Source organism: Ranitomeya imitator, chromosome 5 (genome assembly GCF_032444005.1).
Source record: "Ranitomeya imitator isolate aRanImi1 chromosome 5, aRanImi1.pri, whole genome shotgun sequence".
NCBI classification, from domain to species: domain Eukaryota; kingdom Metazoa; phylum Chordata; class Amphibia; order Anura; family Dendrobatidae; genus Ranitomeya; species Ranitomeya imitator.
The window spans coordinates 610,027,948-610,051,527 of NC_091286.1; the positions used below are offsets into that span (position 1 = coordinate 610,027,948).

At 43.2% G+C, this 23,580-nt stretch overlaps 1 protein-coding gene across 1 annotated transcript in view; it reads right to left on the reverse strand.

The window, feature by feature from the left end:
* EIPR1 (EARP complex and GARP complex interacting protein 1) overlaps positions 1-23,580 on the reverse strand; it is a 279,911-nt gene that overhangs the window by 186,185 nt on the left and 70,146 nt on the right. The gene's annotated exons all lie outside the window — the stretch shown is intronic.

Below are 23,580 nucleotides of genomic sequence, written 5' to 3' on the forward strand. Positions count from 1 at the left end.
CACAGCTCCTTTGCCAGAAATCACACAACGCAGAGGCTGTCGGTCAAGCAGGAGGACGTGGTGCTGGGCTGGAAATAGAGCTGGAGTGACAGAGGCTTCAGACCTACAAATAGATATTCAGCTTCATTTCCATATCAATGTATTGCTGGACTTGTCTTTGAAAGAGGTGTAATTGCAAATAAAAAGTTTTTTGGGGATGGTGAAATCCTGCTGAGAGATTTCTTTTTAGCGTAAAAAACAAACAAAAACAACCAACTCAAATGGTATCCCAGTAAAAGAAAACAATGAAGGCAGCGACTGTGGTCTATAGATCTACCTCCACTACACAATCTGCCGGAATATCTGGTGAAAAATGTTAAAATGATTGACGTCCTAATAACTGTGGGGACAAGAACAATGATAGGAATCCTACGACAACCCACAGAGTTTAGGTACGTGCTTGAGAAGATTGCTGAGAGGCAGTACGAGACTTCAGAGAACGAACAGCTATTCTTTGATTAAATCTTAAGAAAGTGTGTGAACCTTTAATGAATGATGTTCAATCAACCCGAAACAAGAAGAAAAACATAGGACCGATACATATTAGCCCCCAATGACAGCCCTTGAAATCCAAGTCTTACTAAAATATTCTACTCTCTTACTATAATTAATTTCTGCTTCTCAACAGGAGATGCCATCTCTATGATCTAGGCAATCTGGATTCCCATTAATTGGAGGAACAGGTCTGAATGAATTCCTGACATTGTTTTTCTGGAGAGCAAATTCTAACACTGTAATATAATTAGATTCAGCTAGATTTGAAGATTGAAATTACACGGGTGCTCTACGATATATTCAAGATGGGGGTGTAACGAGGCTTCAAAACCCAATGTATGCTTCACATCGCTAAATTTAGTCACCAAGATCATCCATACGGCTCTGAGCCGCGCTTACGGCGCGTTACCTCTACATACCTTGGCACAGTAGGTAGGCATCTTAAAAGTGAAAATAATAATAGAAAAAAAAAAACCTGCACAAAACCCTTTACTTCGCATTAGTACCCCTTTCCCGTTTCAAAATTTCTTTATTCTCGAGACAAATTTTCTCCATTCCAACCATTGACTTTGTAGATGAGCCCTTTGTGCAGCTCATTATATCAAATGCTTTTCAGAAATCCACTTAAATTATATCCATGGGTTCATCTTTTGTCTATCGGCTTGACAATATCTTCAAAGATCTCCAGTGGATATGTCAGTCGTGATCTCCTTTTTAGAAATTCCAACTTGTGCATTTCTGAATGTTTCAAAATTTTGATCCCTGTCAAGGTCTGTCCCTTCTTCCTCCCTCAACGTACAATATTATTAAGCCCATCCTTTCAGATTTCGCTGGACATTTTTTTTAGGCAGAGCCTGAGCTTTCGTCTCCTCAAAGAAAAGTATAATAAAGGGCTTGGGTTTTTTTTACCCCTAGAATCATAAGTTTCAGATTTCCCAAAATGGAAAAAAAAAGACAAAAAACAACAGAAATAGTGTGTTAATTTGCTTAAAAATTTGAAGCTGATTTCAGACTTTTTGCATTGCTGCCATTTGATATCGGAGGACCAATACCACCGATCATCATCATTTTTCTAGTTCATGACAGCTAATAACACATGCACAAAACATGAGGGTCATGTCAAACACCACTCATGGAAATGTGAAATCGTGAGACGATAGCGGACAAGGCCTTACAGCACAGTATTGTTCATCACCCGCCACCAGTTATTCCAGAAGTGTATATGCAAATTGCCTCTTCTGAGAAAAAGAGGACTTAAGGCCCCTTCACATTAAGCGACGTTGCAGCGATACCGACAACGATCCGGATCGCTGCAGCGTCGCTGTTTGGTCGCTGGAGAGCTGTCACACAGACCGCTCTCCAGCGACCAACGATGCCGGTAACCAGGGTAAACATCGGGTAACTAAGCGCAGGGCCGCGCTTAGTAACCCGATGTTTACCCTGGTTACCATGCTAAAAGTAAAAAAAAAACAAACACTAGATACTTACCTAACGCTGTCTGTCCTCCAGCGCTGCGCTCTGCTTCTCTGCTCTCCTCCTGTACTGGCTGTGAGCCGGAAAGCAGAGCGGTGACGTCACCGCTCTGCTTTCCGGCTCACAGCCAGTACAGGAGGAGTGCAGAGCACAGCGCTGGAGGACAGACGGCTGTAGGTAAGTATCTAGTGTTTGTTTTTTTTTTACTTTTAGCATGGTAACCAGGGTAAACATCGGGTTACTAAGCGCGGCCCTGCGCTTAGTTACCCGATGTTTACCCTGGTTACCAGTGAAGACATCGCTGGATCGGTGTCACACACGCCGATCCAGCGATGTCAGCAGGAGTCCAGCGACTAAATAAAGTTCTGGACTTTCTTCAGCGACCAACGATCTCCCAGCAGGGGCCTGATCGTTGGTCGCTGTCACACAGAACGATTTCATTAACGATATCGTTGCTACGTCACAAATAGCAACGATATCGTTAACAATATCGTTATGTGTGAAGGTACCTTTAAACTCTATAGCGCCACCTGTTGGAAGTAGCGATCCTACAAGTCACAATCAACCCTTTAATGAGTCGTGCAATATGACTAAGGGTACCGTCACACTATAACATTTCGATCGCTACGACGGTACGATTCGTGACGTTCCAGCGATATCGTTACGATATCGTTGTGTTTGACACGCAGCAGCGATCAGGGATCCTGCTGAGAATCGTACGTCGTAGCAGATCGTTTAGAACTTTCTTTCATCGCTGGATCTCCCGCTGTCATCGCTAGATCGGTGTGTGTGACACCGATCTAGCGATCTAGCGATGCGATCCAGCGATGCGTTCGCTTGTAACCAGGGTAAACATCGGGTAACTAAGCGCAGGACCGCGCTTAGTTACCCGATGTTTACCCTGGTTACAAGCGTTAAACTAAAAAAAAAAAAAACAGCACATACTTACATTCTGGTGTCCGTCAGGTCCCTTGCCGTCTGCTTCCCGCACTGTGACTGCCGGCCGTAAAGTGAAAGCAGAGCACAGCGGCTGTGCTTTCACTTTCACTTTTACGGCCGGCAGTCACTGAGTGCGGGAAGCAGACTGCAAGGGACCTGACGGACACCAGAATGTAAGTATGTGCTGTTTTTTTTTTTTTAGTTTAACGCTTGTAACCAGGGTAAACATCGGGTAACTAAGCGCGGTCCTGCGCTTAGTTACCCGATGTTTACCCTGGTTACCCAGGGACCTCGGCATCGTTGGTCGCTGGAGAGCTGTCTGTGTGACAGCTCCCCAGCGACCACACTACGATTTACCTACGATCACGGCCAGGTCATATCGCTGGTCGTGATCGTAGGTAAATCGTATAGTGTGACGGTACCCTTAGAATAAAAGCCAAATCAGTATCTCAATTCGCAGACACGGTGTTTCGGGCTGTTGGCCCTCATCAGTGCAAAGCATGAGAACTGATTTGGCTAGGTGAGAGGCTCTGGACTGGGGTCTAAGGGGTATCGTTTCTCCTTATGGAGAGTGACATACCATATCTGGCTTGTCAAGGTAAGGAGGCTTATTCGCCGTGCAATGATCCTCTGGGAAATTAAATATGCAAATTGCCTCTTCTGAGAAAAAGACGACTTAAACTCTATAGCGCCACCTGTTGGAAGTAGCGATCCTACAAGTCATAATCAACCCTTTAATGAGTCGTGCAATATGACTTAGGATAACAGCCAAATTAGTACCTCAATTCGCAGACACAGTATTTCCGAAGCTCTCACCTAGCCAAATCAGTTCTCATGCTTCGCACTGACGAGGGCCAACAGCCCGAAACACCGTATCTGCGAACTGAGATACTGATTAGGCTTTTAACCTAAGTCATATTGCACGACTCATTAAAGGGTTGATTATGACTTGTAGGATCGCTACTTCCAACAGGTGGCGCTATACAGTTTAAGTCCTCTTTTTCTCAGAAGAGGTAATTTGCATATTTAATTTCCCAGAGGAGCATTGCACGGCGAATAAGCCTCCTTACCTTGACAAGCCAGCTGGTATGTCACTCTCCATAAGGAGAAACGTTACCCCTTAGACTTCAGAAGTGTACTATGAGCTTTCTAAGGCCTCATTCAGACACTGTTTTTTTGTATATGTGCTATCAGTGTGTCTCACAAATAGCACTTGTACCTACTAAGGTATGTGCACACATTAAGAGTTTGCAGCAGGAATTTCTGTATCTTTTTAGCAGGAAAAGTCAATTTTTGCAGTGTTCTTTACATGCGTTTTTGTTCCACGTTTTTCCCCAATTAGGATGGGTGAAATCTGCAGCAGAAACTCTGAAACAATTGACCTGCTGTATATTTAAATCTGATGTAAATTTACAAGGAAATAATGAGCAACATGAGCATGAGACTTCAAGATTCTCGTTCATTTTACTGGAATTAAGAAGTCCTTCAGGTTTTGTAACAAATTTGCACAGAAAAAGAAGCATGACAAAAAATATGTACACAAAACCTAATACTAAATTGCGGAGAGGTATCCAATTTTGATCCAAGTGTCCGATCACAACCAGCAATGCAAATCTATGGGAAAAAAACAAACAAAAACAAAACAACAACAACAACAAAAAAAAAAAATCAGACAGCACTCAGATGCTGTACTTTTTTCATAACTGTCAAAAGACTTGCCATCACTTCCAATCAGGAATCAGATGTGGATAGGTGCTTACTAAGAGTACCCATCTCCATATATAACAACCAAATAAAATACAACTCTGGAGCGCTATAGCATGCAAACATGAAATATGTGAAATTTGAATAGCATTACTGCACCACAAAATATGAAAAATTGAGAAAGCTCAGCGCATAAATTGGCAAATCCACTTATACTCGACAGCCACGATAAGTCAATTCTCATTGCTGGGAACCTACCTAATGTTAATGTGATAGCTAATCTTAGCAAACATCTTCCCACATAAATGTATACTTCAGTTTAAGGCCTCTTTCACACTTCAGTCTTTTTGTTTCATTCAAAATCAATCGTTTTGTGAAGGCCTAAGGTTACTTTCACACTTGCGTTTTTCAGTTTCCGTCACAATCCGTCGTTTTTTGAGAATGCAGGATCCTGCAAAAAAATTTGCAATAGACTTGTATTAGCGACGGATTGTGACGGATGGCCATCCGTTTCATCCGTCGTGCACTGGATCCGTTGGAAAATAGCAGTCCGTCGTGCGGAGAAAACGTTCATAGGAACGTTTTTTTCTGCACGTCGGAAAATCGGTCAGCGATGCATCCTGCACTGCCCGTCGTCGGCTATAATGGAAGCCTATGGACGCAGGATCCATCGCTGACTGTCACACACTGGAATCCAGCGACGGATCCAGTTTTTCCCCTCTGAGCATGCCCGGAAGGATTTTCAAATCTGGAAAAAAGTCTCTCTCTCTCGTCTCCGGACATTTAATTCCCGGACTTTGTGGATAACGCATCCGTCATTACCCTGCATGCGTCACACACATTTTTCCCTATTTTTCGTGACTTCCATCGAAGTTGCTGCACAACGACAGACAGCAGAAAATGCAAGTGTGAAAGTAGCCTAAGAGAGAATTCATATTACTGCATATACTCAAGTACAAGCTGAGATTTTCAGCCCATTTTTTTAGGCTAAAACTGCCCCTCTCGGCTTATACTCGAGTCATTGTCCAAGGGGGTCAGTGGGGGAGGGGGAGCAGAAGGAGTGGTGGCTGTCGCATCATACTCACCTGCTCCAGGCGCGGTCTCTGCTTCTCAGATTGTCTCTTGATGCCGGCAGCTTGTTCCTGTGTCCAGCGGTCACGTGGTACAGCTCATTAAAGTAATGAATATGGATGCGACTCCACTCCCATAGGGGCAGAGCTCATATTCATTACTTTAATGAGCAGTACCATGTGACCGCTGAACACAGGAACAAGCTGCCAGCGCCGGAGAGACCATCAGAGAAGCAGAGACCGGCTGCGCCAGGAGGGTGATCCTTGCAATATTCACTTGTCCACGTTCCACAGCCGGGCTCCTTCTTCCGCGTCCTCTGGCTGTGATGTTCAGGTCAGAGGGCACGATAACATGAAAACCAGGGATTCAAGCTAAACCAGGGATTCAAGCTTCAGGAGGCTAATTTGCATATTCCAGGTGCCTTCTGGGAGAAGCGAAGTCTCCCTAAGCTAGAAGATCGTTGGGTACAGCCGGGACCAGCTGCTTCGAAAGCATCACCAAACCAGGGATTCAAGCTTCAGGAGGCTAATTTGCATATTCCAGGTGCCTTCTGGGAGAAGCGAAGTCTCCCTAAGCTAGAAGATCGTTGGGTACAGCCGGGACCAGCTGCTTCGAAAGCATCACCAAACCAGGGATTCAAGCTTCAGGAGGCTAATTTGCATATTCCAGGTGCCTTCTGGGAGAAGCGAAGTCTCCCTAAGCTAGAAGATCGTTGGGTACAGCCGGGACCAGCTGCTTCGAAAGCATCACCAAACCAGGGATTCAAGCTTCAGGAGGCTAATTTGCATATTCCAGGTGCCTTCTGGGAGAAGCGAAGTCTCCCTAAGCTAGAAGATCGTTGGGTACAGCCGGGACCAGCTGCTTCGAAAGCATCACCAAACCAAATTTTTGCCTGTAGGACATTATTGCAAGAGAGCTTGGCTGAGTAGATTACACAAGAAGGAAAACACACAGCAAGTCAGCAGGATCTAGGAGCAACATGGCAGATGTGACAACCTACATGGTGAGCTGCAGCATGTGCTACATGTTCACAGATCGACCAGAAGAAGAATCCAATTTCACCTGTCAGAAGTGTAGACTAGTGGCCCTTTTAGAAGAAAAGGTGCGGGGTCTGGAAGAAAGAATAGCAACTTTGAAACTCATCAAAGAGAATGAAGACTTTCTAGACAGAACAGAAGCATCTCTACTGGTCACAGAAGGTGCAAAAAGTGTCAGAGAACCTCCAAAAGCAGATGAGTGGAAGCATGTGACCAAAAGAAGCAAGAAGACCATGGAGAAATCACCAACCACACAACTGAAGAACCGATATCAAATCTTTGTAGAGGATGAAGATGGCACACCTAAGAATGAAGCAATACCAGCAAGCAAAAAAGAAAAGGGCACACAGCAACAAGTGACAGCAAAAAGTACAGCCAAGAAGCAACGAAGAGTGGTGGTGGTGGGAGACTCACTACTGAGAGGCACCGAAGCAGCCATCTGCAGACCGGACATAACTGCAAGAGAAGTATGCTGCCTTCCAGGTGCGATGATCAAGGATGTGACCGATAGGATACCAAAGCTCTTCAGCTCCAAGGACGTCCACCCATTTCTTCTGATACATGTTGGCACCAATGACACGGCAAGGAAGGACCTACCGACAATCTGCAAGGACTTTGAAGAGTTGGGGAAGAAAGTAAAGGAACTGGATGCACAGGTAGTTTTTTCTTCTATCCTTCCAGTAGACGGGCATGGCACCAGGAGATGGAACAGGATCCTTGATGCAAACAACTGGCTAAGACGATGGTGCAGACAACAAGGATTTGGATTCCTGGACCACGGTGTGAATTACTGGTATGATGGACTCCTCGCCAGAGACGGACTACACCTCAACAAACCTGGGAAACACACATTCGCCAGAAGACTCGCTACACTCATCAGGAGGGCGTTAAACTAGAAGAAGAGGGGACGGGAAGAAAAACATTAGACTCGAACAAAGACGACCCAGGAAAACATACTCAGAAGGGAGGTAAGAACATTTCTAAAACAATTCACAGTGAGGAGATTGGAACAAAACAAAATCCTCTAAACTGCATGCTCGCAAACGCCAGAAGCCTGACAAACAAGATGGAAGAACTAGAAGCAGAAATATCTACAGGTAACTTTGACATAGTGGGAATAACCGAGACATGGTTAGATGAAAGCTATGACTGGGCAGTTAACTTACAGGGTTATAGTCTGTTTAGAAAGGATCGTAAAAATCGGAGAGGAGGAGGGGTTTGTCTCTATGTAAAGTCTTGTCTAAAGTCCACTTTAAGGGAGGATATTAGCGAAGGGAATGAGGATGTCGAGTCCATATGGGTTGAAATTCATGGAGGGAAAAATGGTAACAAAATTCTCATTGGGGTCTGTTACAAACCCCCAAATATAACAGAAAGCATGGAAAGTCTACTTCTAAAGCAGATAGATGAAGCTGCAACCCATAATGAGGTCCTGGTTATGGGGGACTTTAACTACCCGGATATTAACTGGGAAACAGAAACCTGTGAAACCCATAAAGGCAACAGGTTTCTGCTAATAACCAAGAAAAATTATCTTTCACAATTGGTGCAGAATCCAACCAGAGGAGCAGCACTTTTAGACCTAATACTATCTAATAGACCTGACAGAATAACAAATCTGCAGGTGGTTGGGCATTTAGGAAATAGCGACCACAATATTGTGCAGTTTCACCTGTCTTTCACTAGGGGGACTTGTCAGGGAGTCACAAAAACATTGAACTTTAGGAAGGCAAAGTTTGAACAGCTTAGAGATGCCCTTAATCTGGTAGACTGGGACAATATCCTCAGAAATGAGAATACAGATAATAAATGGGAAATGTTTAAGAACATCCTAAATAGGCAGTGTAAGCGGTTTATACCTTGTGGGAATAAAAGGACTAGAAATAGGAAAAACCCAATGTGGCTAAACAAAGAAGTAAGACAGGCAATTAACAGTAAAAAGAAAGCATTTGCACTACTAAAGCAGGATGGCACCATTGAAGCTCTAAAAAACTATAGGGAGAAAAATACTTTATCTAAAAAACTAATTAAAGCTGCCAAAAAGGAAACAGAGAAGCACATTGCTAAGGAGAGTAAAACTAATCCCAAACTGTTCTTCAACTATATCAATAGTAAAAGAATAAAAACTGAAACTGTAGGCCCCTTAAAAAATAGTGAGGAAAGAATGGTTGTAGATGACGAGGAAAAAGCTAACATATTAAACACCTTCTTCTCCACGGTATTCACGGTGGAAAATGAAATGCTAGGTGAAATCCCAAGAAACAATGAAAACCCTATATTAAGGGTCACCAATCTAACCCAAGAAGAGGTGCGAAACCGGCTAAATAAGATTAAAATAGATAAATCTCCGGGTCCGGATGGCATACACCCACGAGTACTAAGAGAACTAAGTAATGTAATAGATAAACCATTATTTCTTATTTTTAGTGACTCTATAGCGACAGGGTCTGTTCCGCAGGACTGGCGCATAGCAAATGTGGTGCCAATATTCAAAAAGGGCTCTAAAAGTGAACCTGGAAATTATAGGCCAGTAAGTCTAACCTCTATTGTTGGTAAAATATTTGAAGGGTTTCTGAGGGATGTTATTCTGGATTATCTCAATGAGAATAACTGTTTAACTCCATATCAGCATGGGTTTATGAGAAATCGCTCCTGTCAAACCAATCTAATCAGTTTTTATGAAGAGGTAAGCTATAGACTGGACCACGGTGAGTCATTGGACGTGGTCTATCTCGATTTTTCCAAAGCGTTTGATACCGTGCCGCACAAGAGGTTGGTACACAAAATGAGAATGCTTGGTCTGGGGGAAAAGGTGTGTAAATGGGTTAGTAACTGGCTTAGTGATAGAAAGCAGAGGGTGGTTATAAATGGTATAGTCTCTAACTGGGTCGCTGTGACCAGTGGGGTACCGCAGGGGTCAGTATTGGGACCTGTTCTCTTCAACATATTCATTAATGATCTGGTAGAAGGTTTACACAGTAAAATATCGATATTTGCAGATGATACAAAACTATGTAAAGCAGTTAATACAAGAGAAGATAGTATTCTGCTACAGATGGATCTGGATAAGTTGGAAACTTGGGCTGAAAGGTGGCAGATGAGGTTTAACAATGATAAATGTAAGGTTATACACATGGGAAGAGGGAATCAATATCACCATTACACACTGAACGGGAAACCACTGGGTAAATCTGACAGGGAGAAGGACTTGGGGATCCTAGTTAATGATAAACTTACCTGGAGCAGCCAGTGCCAGGCAGCAGCTGCCAAGGCAAACAGGATCATGGGGTGCATTAAAAGAGGTCTGGATACACATGATGAGAGCATTATACTGCCCTAGTTAGACCGCACATGGAGTACTGTGTCCAGTTTTGGGCACCGGTGCTCAGGAAGGATATAATGGAACTAGAGAGAGTACAAAGGAGGGCAACAAAATTAATAAAGGGGATGGGAGAACTACAATACCCAGATAGATTAGCGAAATTAGGATTATTTAGTCTAGAAAAAAGACGACTGAGGGGCGATCTAATAACCATGTATAAGTATATAAGGGGACAATACAAATATGTCGCTGAGGATCTGTTTATACCAAGGAAGGTGACGGGCACAAGGGGGCATTCTTTGCGTCTGGAGGAGAGAAGGTTTTTCCACCAACATAGAAGAGGATTCTTTACTGTTAGGGCAGTGAGAATCTGGAATTGCTTGCCTGAGGAGGTGGTGATGGCGAACTCAGTCGAGGGGTTCAAGAGAGGCCTGGATGTCTTCCTGGAGCAGAACAATATTGTATCATACAATTATTAGGTTCTGTAGAAGGACGTAGATCTGGGTATTTATTATGATGGAATATAGGCTGAACTGGATGGACAAATGTCTTTTTTCGGCCTTACTAACTATGTTACTATGTTACTATGGTTAGTGCGCGCCCTCTGCCTGAACAGTCACTGCAGAGACCCGGAAGACACTGCGAGGCGGTGGAACGGGGACAGGTGAATATCGCAAATATGACAGTGTTGTGCCAATACCTTAGAAATCGCCTACTAGGGGCAGTTTTCCAAGTTACTCTTACAGAGCAGGCCTTTTCTCCTAACTTTGTGGACCTCTATAAGACTACTTATGTAAATACATATATATTCAGATGCAAGATGGTACCGATATGTCCTAGACTGAAGTAGAAGGGTGCTTGCTGGGATCAGTCCCGAATAATCAGAAATTCCGTTTTGAAGCCCCAGGGGAATGCCGATCTCTCCAATGCAGGTCTTCCCTAAGTCCATAGAGAACAGCCCCAAGATGCTGAGGACTTGGTTGTCCTCACCAAGTCGGCTCATGTCAAGACAAACAAAGAGTCCCAGAAACACCAACAACAGATCCAGAGTTGCACCGCTCTTTCCAGACTTTCTCCAAGGATGTGCAGCTTCCCTTCCACTCGGACTCACCTTTGACGCCTTCCAACCACCAAAACCCCCCGCGCTCCAACTCCGACCTTTCGCTGCTGCCCTCTTCTGGCCAGATCATATATTACATCTCCAACAATACAGAAAACTGTGATTAACCCTTACACTATGACCAAACTTTGACATTTACCTGACTGATGAAAGGTGCACCGATTTTCTTATACAAGAAAAAGCACTGACAATGGAACAATCCTATCATTTTGAGCAGACTTTGATCAGAGTTTGGTCCGAGTGTCATCAGTTTTTCTCGTAAGTGGAGAAAAAGAAAAAAAAAAAGTTTCTCCACTTTCTCCTTTGTCATCCGAGTGCAGTAAGATTTTTTCAAGGATCCATATACTGGCTTTGCAGACTTTGATCCGACACTCAGATCAAAATCGGACTATGTCTCTGAGATATTTTGCAGACTGCTCGGTCTGTGAAAAACACGGATAGCACTCATACGTGAAAAATAAATGTCTGAATGAGGCCTAATACAGCGGAAAAGATCATTAAAATTTGCTCAAGCGGTTTCAGTGTTCTCCTTTTTTTTCCAATCCCCCAAAAAAGAAAATTTCTTTCTTATTTTCCCAGGTGACACCAGCAAAGCATTTTATAATCGTAAAAAATCACAGATGTTCGCATACATTTGTGCATAAAGCATTAAAAAAGAAACTGTAATGCGCTGCGGAATATGTTGGCGCTATATAAAGATTATTATTATTATTATTATGCATTAGGGAATGCCTCTAAAACAGGGACCCATAATACACTTGACATGGAGCATATGGTGAGCAGTTAGGTATAGAAAATAGTGTCAAACAAGAAAAAGGGGTAAACTTATTATAGCAGACCTAATGTCTATTTGAAAATTCCTGCGATTCCCTTTTGGACACTTGTTATGATTCCCTTTTGGATGCGTCCTCGGAAGAAGCAAGGCTAAACGTGCGTCGGGGTGAGGGGACCCAATGCCTGACATTCCTGGTGCTTTGATGAACATTGCAATACTAGGTAACGTACTATTAACTAGATTATTCTGTCTTTTGGTTCAACAGCATATCCATTATAATGGAGGGCGATTTTGAGTAGTAACTAGTGTCTAAACGGGAATCGCAGGAATTTTCAGATAGACACTGGGTCTGCTATAAAGAGATTATCCCTTTTCTTGTTTGACACTATGTTATACACCTGACTGCTCACCATATGCTCCATGTCAGGCGTATTTAGTGCCCCTGTTTTATAGGCATTCCCGAATACATACACACGTGGTCAAAATTGTTGGTACCCCTCGTTTAATAACAGAAAAACCCACAATGGTCACAGAAATAACTTGAATCTGACAAAAGTAAAAATAAATTTAAAAAAATCTATGAAAATGAATAAATGAAACCATGCTTCCACAAAATAAATAAAAAAAAAAAAAAAAACTCATGAAATAGGCCTGGACAGAAATGATGGGACCTCTGAAAATAATGTGACAAAAACGATATGGTAAATCAAGGAGTGTCCATCTTGGAATCAGTGAGAGGGCCTGTATATAGGCTAAAGATATTCACTGTTCTATTTGGTGACATGGTGTATCACACTCAACATGGACCAGTGGAAGCGAAGGAAAGAGTTGTCTCAGGAAATTGTAGACAAACATGTTAAAGGTAAAAGTTATAAGATCATCTCCAAGCAGCTTGATGTTCCTGTGACTACAGTTGCACATGTTATTCAGAAATTTAAGCTCCATGGGACTGCAGCCAACCTCCCTGGACGTGGCCGCAGGAGGAAAATTGATGATAAATCAAAGAGACGGATAATACGAATGGTAACAAAAGAGCCCAGAAAAACTTCTAAACAGATTAAAGGTGAACTTCAAGCTCAAGGAACATCAGTGTCAGATCGCAGCATCCGTCGTTGTATGAGCCAAAGTGGACTTCATGGGAGACGACAAAGGAGCGCACCATTGTTGAAAAAAAAATCATAAGCCAGGCTAGAATTTGCCAAACTAAATGCTGACAAGCCACAAAGCTTCTGGGAGAATGTTCTATGGACCGATGAGACAAAAATTGAATTTTTTGGCAAGGCACATTAGCTCTATGTTCACAGATGGAAAAATTAAGCATATCTAGAAAAGAACACTGTCCCTACTGTGAAACATGGAGGAGGCTCTGTTATGTTCTGGGGCTGCTTTGCTTCATCTGGCACAGGGTGTCTAGAATCTCTGCAAGGTACAATGAAATCTCAAGACTACCAAGGGATTCTAGAGAGAAATGTGCTGCCCAGTGTCAGAAAGCTTGGTCTCAGTCGCAGGTCATGGGTCTTGCAACAGGATAATAACCCAAAACACACAGTTAAAAAAAACACCCAAGAATGGCTAAGAGGAAAACATTGGACTATTCTAAATCTTTCTTTGGAAAGAGCTGAAACGCGCCGTCTGGAAAAGGCAATCTTCAAACACAAGACAACTGGAGCAGTTTGCTCTTGAGGAGTGGGTCAAAATACCTGTCGAGAGGTGCAGAAGTCTCATTGACAGTTACAGGAATCGTTTGATTGCAGTGATTGCCTCAAAAGGTTGTGCAACAAAATATTAAGGTAAGGGTACCATCATTTCTGCCCAGGCCTATTTCATGAGTGGTTTTTTTTTTAATTCTGTGGAAGCATGGTTGAAAAGCAATGTCTGACTTTCATTTGTTCATTTTCATAGATTTTTTATTTATTACTTTTGTCAGATTCAAGTTATTTCTGTGACCATTGTGGGTTTTTCTGTCATTAAACGAGGGGTATCAACAATTTTGACCATGTGTGTATCTTTTTATTTTTTTTTTTTTATACATGTTTCAATAAACTGTTTTGTATTTTATTTGTTATGTATCTCTTCAGTATTTGAGTTTTACTAAAAGACTTTGCTGTCAGGTAGAGCATGTACTAATTTAAAGAAGTGAAAAGATCGGATGCACAATCTATTGGTAAAATCTCCAAAATATGACAACCATTTAATAAACCAGCAGCTAAAGACACTCATCTTTGAAGGAGCAGAGTAAGCCTACAATTTCCAAAGATAATAACACGGCGGTCTATTGTACAAGTTTCAAAAGTACTAACCTGTATCTTATATAATGAAGGCCTTTAGTTGTCTTCTATTTTGAACAAATCAATACCATGTCCCTACTATTTCCATGAAAAAAAAATATTTTGGAGTGAAATCTAGAATTCTAGGTTAGATATGTCACATCAACATACTTTTTAATAAAATAGTTGTCATATAATATTGAACTGGGGCTCCGTGGCCAGACGGCATCGGCTGCTGATCAATTATTTCCTTTCTTCTGCATCCATCAAAGAAAATCTTTTCTTGGCACCCAGATGTTTTCAATTTGGAGGAAACAATTATCCAAAACGACAGCTTGAAATCAATCTGACCCAACTTTTAGCACCCAGATATAAATGGCACCAGGAGTGTATAGCAGCCGCTCTCCACCCCACCTGCTGAAGTAGCATGGACATTTGCCAAGCTTGCTTTCTGAGGGTCTATCAGCAGTCAGCCGAACACACGGCTATCCAATGTCTATGGCTAACTTTGTGCCGAATGTACTAAAAGTATTGGCCATTATTCATTTTAGAAATCTGGTGCATCTTTGGCAATCAAAAAAAAAATATATTGAAAATTTTCGACATTTTACACCATTCCCTACTGGAGTGAATTTGAGACATTTTGTACAAAAAAAAAAAAAAAACAGATCATAAATCTGGCTTAAACCGTATTTGAAAAATAGCAAAAAGTTGGCAGAAAAAAAACAAACAAAAAAAAAAAAAAAAAACAGGTGTCAAAATTGATAATTTTGTTTACAACAAAAATTGGCCACAAGACCCTTCATGTCTTTGTAGAAAGTTAACAAGATCTGCGATGTCCTTCAGCAGTTTCATGGTTTCGCTGTTGCAACATTATACAAACCCTGCCAATGTCAACTGTGACATTTTCTTTTAATTGTTTTATATTTAAAAAAACTAACTTTGGGGCTGTCATATTGGAGATATGTATTCTTCCTCCATTGTTTGTATGTGCAGGGTCTGTGCGTTTGATGGGAAATGCAAACAGTGGGAGTTAATGGACAATGTACTGCACTTACTGCCACAAGCCTCTGGTCATTAACGGACAGGTCACTCTTGTCCAATAGACTAGCTTCACCTGACCCAAGATCATGCGCATGCGCAGTCATTCCCTGGGGCGACGCATGCACAGTAAAGTCCTGCTGACATTACTAAAGTAGGACTGTTGATCTGCGCATTCGCCACCCCAAGGAATGACAGTTTGTGCGCGAGATCTCAGGCAGGGAGGGCAGGTTAGTCAGTGACCAAGGGGGTGGTGGTGGGTGGAGAAAAAGAGAGGCAGCAGAGATGAAGTTGAAGCGCAGTGTTCACCCCTTGCACTAGACACTCATTAGCCGAAAATTTCAGCAGGGGATTTTGAAAACAAAACAAAACAGAAAATTGATTTTCTACAACAAAAGAAAAGCCTTTACCGTACATTACAGCAACTTTGCCGATACGACAATAGATTGGGGTTGAGTAAAATCATCTGACCGGTTCCCTTTAAGGGCAGGAACGTTACAATAATACAATTCGGCAGCTATAATGAATCCACACAAATGTTAACAAAAATGGATGAAATATTTAAAATCTGGATATTGCATCAGAGACACATAAAAAATAAATGAAGACAAGAATTTTCTCAGTGAAGGAACGCTTTACTACATGTTGTGAATAATCCGTACCCGGTAAACATCTGAAAAGTACAATTTCACAGCCATGAAAAAAACAGGACTTTTTTTTGTGATTCTCCTAGTTCGAGGCCTCGTCTGAGTCTCATTGTTTAATTTCCTAAATACTCCATTCTGGAATGATCTACAGTCCTTTTGGCATTTCACCTTCCTCAACTGAATAATTTATCCTCGTCGGTGGGATATTAAATCCGGCCTGCCTCATGAATACTGAGGTGAAATTTTCTTTCAGGCTGTTGGCAAAATTGACCTCATCTGTCACAAAACTTCTCCTGCACTCGCTAGGGCCATCTCGCTTCTTGTCTACGCCAAGAGTTTCCTCGTCATTATGCAGTGGCTAGTCTATGCGCTCACATAACCTCAACGGAAAGAAAAGGGATAAAAACCCATTAAAAGCTCAAAGAGAATTTTAGATATTGCAAATCGTGGCGGCATATAAAAATACAGCAACGCAAGAAGGAAAAAGAAAAGGCCTAGAAGAAAAATATTACTATCTAATCTTCGGACACTAGTGATTACGGTAATCCTATAACGACCAGGAAATTTTTCATTTTTTTCCCACTTTCAATTCTTTTTCTCCTTCTAAGAGTAATAACCTTTTTTATTTTTTCCATTAGACAGATGTATGAGGGCTTGTTTTGCTTGACCCCATTCATTCTAACAAATAATTCACTGAAAAAACGGGAAAAAAAATCCAAATGAGATGAAAAAAAGAAAAAAAATAGCAATTCCAACATGTTTTTTGGGGGGAGGGGGATGCGTTTGTTTTTGCGACATTCTTCATGCAGTAACATTGACCTGGAATAAGGATTCTGCAGGTCAGTATGATTACGGTGATACAATAATTTAAAAAAATTATAAGTTATTTTTATTTACGCGATGAAAAAAAAAATTAAGAACTCGGCTCCTCAGCCCCCTCCACACATGTAACAACTTTTCAAAGACATTACCGTATATACTCGTGCATAAGCTGAGATTTTCAGCACATTTTTTTGTGCTGAAAATGCTCCCCCGGCTTATACACGAGTCATGGTCCAGAAAGCCGGCGGGGGAGGGGGAGCGGCGGAGCAGCGGCAGGAGCCGGCTAACAGAAGACATCATACTCACCCTCCTCACGCCGTCACTGCATCTCCGTCCCGGCAGCTCTTCCTGTGCTGAGCGCTCACGTGGTACCGCTCATTAAGGTAATGAATATGCATGCCTCTCCACTCCCATAGGTGTGGAGCGCATATTCATTACCTTAATGAACGGTACCACGTGACCACTCTGCACAGGCAGAGTTGCTGCGCCGGGATAGCGGGTGATACAGCTACAGCACAAGGAGAGTGAGTAGGACGGGGGACTTGAGCCATGCATAATATGGGAGGGGGGGGGGGAAAGCCATGCGGGACTGGGGAAGCCACATACAAAGACAGGTTGGGGGGAGCCACATACCAGGACAGTGACAGGAGGAGCCACACATACCAGGATAGCGACAGGGGGAGCCACGCATACCAGGACAGCGACGGGGGGGGGGGGGGGGAGGGAAGGTGTTCATGCATAGCAGGACAGGGATGAGGGGACAATGCATACCTGGCTTATACGCAAGTCAATAAGCTTACACAGTTTTCCGGGGCAAAATTAGGTGCCTCGGCTTATACTCAAGTCGGCTTATACTCCAGTATGTACGGTAATTCACTTCCTACTGTGGGAAGGGATTAAGGTATCCGGGTGAAGAACAGTCTGGGCAATGTGGCTTGGTCAGACAATTTAGGTGATAATGGAAAATAATGAGAAGGAAGCAGAGCTGGCCAGGGAGTAGAGCTGGAGTGACAGAGGCTACAGATCTATCATAGCCCTTCAGCCCCATTTGAATATCAATTCAAATGCAGATTTCTTAGTAATGGGAGAAACGGACTGGTCATGTAAAGGTATTGCTGGACTTTTCTTTGAATGAGCTACATGTGCATTGAGGGTTGTAGTCCTCTGGGGCCGCATTTTTATGTCTTAGAAACCCAAAGCTTTTGCAAACCTGAAATGAGGCCAAAATAAATATCCATTTGTAAAATTAATTCCCCTGAAATGTACAAACATTCTTCTTTTTTTTAGATCTGTGTTTGAGTCAATTAGCAGCACTGTAGGGCTTCAAAAATCTGGGTAATAAATGATGAGTTGCATTTCTCTAGTAACGCCTGCTGTGTTAAAATGAATTCAAATCTGCCAAAAAATAAAATAAAATTTCACCTCTATTGTGTTATAATTCCTGTGAAGCACTCAAATGTTTAACAAACTTCCTGATGTGAAGCTAGTCTCTACTCAGGACAAGCCATGTGGCTGGATTGTCAAGAGGTCAGATGTCAAAAGAAAAAGAGAGTACATAATAGACAGCAGGGGTGAGAGGAAAGTGCAGTCAGGAAACAGTCCAAGTTCAATATCCCAAGAAGGTAGCCGATTATGACAAACTAGATGGTGGCCCGATTCTAACGCATCGGGTATTCTAGAATATGCATGTCCACGTAGTATATTGCCCAGCCACGTAGTATATTGCCCAGCCACGTAGTATATTGCCCAGCCACGTAGTATATTGCCCAGTCACGTAGTATATTGCCCAGTCACGTAGTATATTGCCCAGTCACGTAGTATATTGCCCAGTCACGTAGTATATTGCCCAGTCACGTAGTATATTGCCCAGTCGCGTAGTATATTGCCCAGTCGCGTAGTATATTGCCCAGTCGCGTAGTATATTGCCCAGTCACGTAGTATATTGCCCAGCCACGTAGTATATTGCCCAGCCACGTAGTATATTGCCCAGTCACGTAGTATATTGCCCAGTCACGTAGTATATTGCCCAGTCACGTAGTATATTGCCCAGCCACAGAGTATATTGCCCAGTCACGCAGTATATTGCCCAGCCACAGAGTATATTGCCCAGTCACGTAGTATATTGCCCAGCCACAGAGTATATTGCCCAGCCAAATAGTATATTGCCCAGCCACATAGTATATTGCCCAGTCACGTATTATACATTGCCCAGCCACGTAGTATATTGCCCAGTAACGTAGTAAATTGCACAGCCACGTAGTATATTGCCCAGCCACGTAGTATATTGCACAGCCACATAGTATATTGCCCAGCCACGTAGTATATTGCCCAGTCACGTAGTATATTGCCCAGCCACGTAGTATATTGCCCAGCCACGTACTATATTGCCCAGCCACGTAGTATATTGCCCAGCCACGTAGTATATTGCCCAGTCACGTAGTATATTGCCCAGCCACGTAGTATATTGCCCAGCCACATAGTATATTGCCCAGCCACATAGTATATTGCCCAGCCACATAGTATATTGCCCAGCCACATAGTATATTGCCTAGCCACATAGTATATTGCCCAGCCACATAGTATATTGCACAGCCACATAGTATATTGCACAGCGACGTAGTATATTGCACAGCGACGTAGTATACAGCACAGAGCCATGTAGTATACAGACTTGAAATAAAAAATAAACATACTCACCCTCCGTTGAAGTCCTGGCACCTGCGTGCGGTGCAGGCGGCAGCTTCCGGTCCCAGGGTTGGTATGGGCGAAGGACCTGAGATGACGTCGCGGTCACATGACCGTGATATCATGTCAGGTCTTTCTCACAGGACCTGTGATGACGTTGCGGTCACATGACCGTGATATCATGTCAGGTCTTTCTCACAGGACCTGTGATGACATTGCGGTCACATGACTGTGATATCATGTCAGGTCTTTCTCACAGGACCTGTGATGACGTTGCGGTCACATGACTGTGATATCATGTCAGGTCCTTGTCGCATACCATTCTTGCTACCGAAACCTGCCGTTTGCATGGAGCGGTCACCGGAGCGTCGCGAGGATTGGTAAAGGCGCCGGAATGTGAGTATATGATGATTTTTTTTATTTTTAACATTAGATCTTTTTACTATTGAGGCTGTATAGGCAGCATCAATAGTAAAAAAGTTGGTCACACAGGGTTAATAGCAGCGTTAATGAAGTGCGTTACACCGCGGCATAACGCGGTCCATTAGCGCTGCCATTAACCCTGTGTGAGGGCTAACTGGAGGGGAGTACGGAGCGGGCACTGACTGTGGGGAGGAAGGAGCGGCCATGTTGCCACTGGACTGCGCCCATCGCTGATTGGTCGTGGCAATGGTCGTGGGCGTTTTGCCACGACCAATCAGCGACTTGGATTCCATGACAGACAGAGGCCACGACTAATGAATATCCGTGACAGACAGAAGGACAGACAGAAAGACGGAAGTGACCCTTAGACAATTATATAGTAGAAGGGGATAAACAGATAGTCAAGACAAATGCTAGGTCGAGAAGCAAAGATCAGAGTACCAGACAAGGAGCACAGAGCAAGCACACACCTCATGAGCAAAGCTACAATTGGCAGCAATAAAAAACAGAGAGCTGGTTAAATAGCCAGGTAATTACTCTGGACAATAGACACATGGATGAAGCCTTGGCGCACTATGGTCCTGATTGGATGGCTAAACTGTCACTACAGACACTGACAGCTCAGAAAGCTCCAGCATCCGATTGGACGGCTGAAATGTCCATCACCAAACTGACAGCTTAGAACGTCCCATTCCTAAATTGGATGGCAGTACTGTCATTCACTGCATCCAGACACTCAAACAGGAGGAATTGTGACAGTATCCACTTTTCTAGGGGGGCTACCGGACCCCATGTTTCCCTGGAACCTATGATAGAGGGCCCTGAACAGACGATCAGCCTTCGCGGAATGAGCCAGAACCAAGGATCTCTCTTTTGGCTCCTATCCCCGCCAATGAACAAGATATTGAAGGGAATTTCAGACCCTCCGAGAATCCACCATCCTCTGCACCTCGTAGAGGTAGACAATACAGAAGGAACAGATTCTTTAAACAGGGACTTGTGAAAAACATTCAAAATACAAAGTGAGGGAGGAAGCTTTAATCTAAAAGGAAATTGGGTTGATTGCCTCCAGAATTTCATATGGGCCAAAAAATCTAGGAACTAAATCCTTACGCCTAATATTTTTTTATAACAACCACACCTTATCATCTACCCTGAAGATAGAACCGGCTGAACATTTCCTATCAGTCTTCTGTTTTTGGTGTTGCTGAGCAATCCCGATATTCTTTTGGACCTCACTTCAAACATTCCAAAGTTTTTGTATGACAACCTCTACTCCATGACACCCAGAACTCTGAGGGGTGCAGTTTGTAAAATTTGGTCACCTAACAAGGGTTCTGCCGTCCTGGCACCTCAGGGGCTCTGCCAAAGTGACATGACACCTGTAACCATAACAGCAAAATCTGCACTCCAATATGGCACACTTTCCCTTCTGAGCTTTGCACTGTGCCTGAAAAAGTAGTTTCCGACCACATATTGGCTAACTCAGGAGAAATTTTATATTTTCACGGCACTATGTAATAAAATTCTGTGACAAAACTGAGTTCAGAATGCTCACCACCCCGCTAGATAAATTCCCTGAGGGGTGTAGTTTCCAAATTGGGGTCCCTTTTGAGGGGTTTCAACTGTTTAGGCACATCAGGGGCTCTGCAAACGTGACATGGAGTCTGATCTCGATTCCAGCCAATTTTACGCTCCAAAAGTAAAATGGTGCTCTTTCCAATCCGAGCCCTGCCATGTGTCCAAGCAATGGTTTTCCACCACATACAGGGTATCGGTGTTCTTAGGAGAAATTGCACATCACATTTTTAAAGGTCCATGTTCACCTGTAACTCTTATGAAAATGAAAGAGTTGGGGCTAGAGAAACATTTTTGTGGTATAAATCAAAATTTTCACTTAATCCTTCCACATTGCTTTAATTTCTGTGAAGCACCTGAAGGATAATAGGCTTCTTCAATGGGGTTTTCAGCACTTTGAGGGGAGCAGTTTTTAAAATGGTGTCACTTTTGAGTATTTTTTGCCACATAGCTCCCTCAAAGCCACTTCCAATGCTGCATAGGGACAAACTACTACCCATGCACAATCTTTTCACCCATAGAAGCACAAGAGGTGCCATTTTTAGTACTGCATTAGCGTTACAAGTTTTGACCCTGCAAATGTTGCATTGCCGCAAGTAGGGCTGAGGAGTCGGTAAGCCAAACCTCGACTCCTCAATTTCCATGATGCCGACTCCACCAAAATGGGCTCTGTGACACAACACTCCGGGATCGCCTTTGCTGGGGTCAAAGGCCACGTGGTTTGTGCATTGAATCTGAGGCGTACAGCAGGTTTTCTGAGCAGGCTGACCTCAGGTCAGATTTATTAACATGAAAGCAACATAGATAAACCAAAACATAAAAATAAATCCTAGCCTGTCCGGCGCTAACTAAACCAACACGTTGCTATCTCAACAACTGGGGGGCTTCTCCCACCCAGATAACATCACACAATTCTTGAGCAGAGCTCTCACTCACGTTTGTCTCACACAGACAGGCAATCTGTGTGCCCCAGGCTGACGCTGGAAACCCCCAGCTGGTCATCTTTTATTCCTGCACTTGTTAACCCATTAGCATCCTGAAGATACTGAGTGGCCTAATTCACATAGGACAAATACCTGGGCGAGATATACCTGCCCCCAACTACCACACCGACATGAGTCTTGTCACCGACTCCACTGCCCTGACCGTAAGTGCCAAATAAGTGGGCATTCCCTAACACTTAGGCTATGTGCACACTTTGCAGATTCCACTGCGGATTTTTCCGCAGCGGAATTGCAAAATCCGCAGTGAAAACCCATCGCGGTTTTTACTGCGGATTTATCGCGGTTTTTACTGCGTTTCCTTCTGCGGATTTTCAACTGCAGTTTTCTATTGGAGCAGCTGAAAATCCGCAGAAAAGAAGTGACATGCTGCGGAATGTAATCCGCAGCGTTTCCGCGCGGATTTTTCTGCAGCATGTGCACAGCGTTTTTTGTTTCCCATAGGTTTACATTGAAATGTAAACTCATGGGAAACTGCTGCGGATCCGCAGCGGTCAAATCCGCTGCGGATCCGCAGCAAAATCCGCAAAGTGTGAATATAGCCTTAAAGAGGTTTTACAGGAAAGTGAACCCTAAATGTACTAAGATAACTTAAAATAACAAAAAGAGCAAATACTCGCCCTACCCAAGTTTAGCGCTGGCTCATAGATGCTGCTCCGGTGTCTGTGTTTTGGCTGCTGTGGTGCCATCACTTTGACTGCACACATCACCGCTGTAGCCAGTCACTGAGATAGGTGGCATCTACCTCGAGACAGATGCTGAGCTCAGTGATTTTATACAGAGGTGATGTTGTGTGTTGTTGACGTCATGTCACCGCTGCAGCCGAAACCCCAAGGCCCAGACAGTGGGGGAGAGCTGGCGCTGGAACCAGGACGGATAAGTAGTTGCTCTGATTGCGATTTTAGGTATTTTATAATGCTTGGGGTCAACTTTCCTGGAAGTGGAAACCCCATTTAAAGAGAATCTGTCAGTAGGATCATCCACCACAGCCATCTGATTCCAGAGAAATCCACATGTAAATAATCTATTAAGATCTATGGGCCGGACAGAGATCTCCTAGAAAATCTGTTGTTTAGCTGGATCAAAACCGCTGACAGACCCCCTTAAATCACGCACCGCTTTTTACAGATTCAGGATTTGC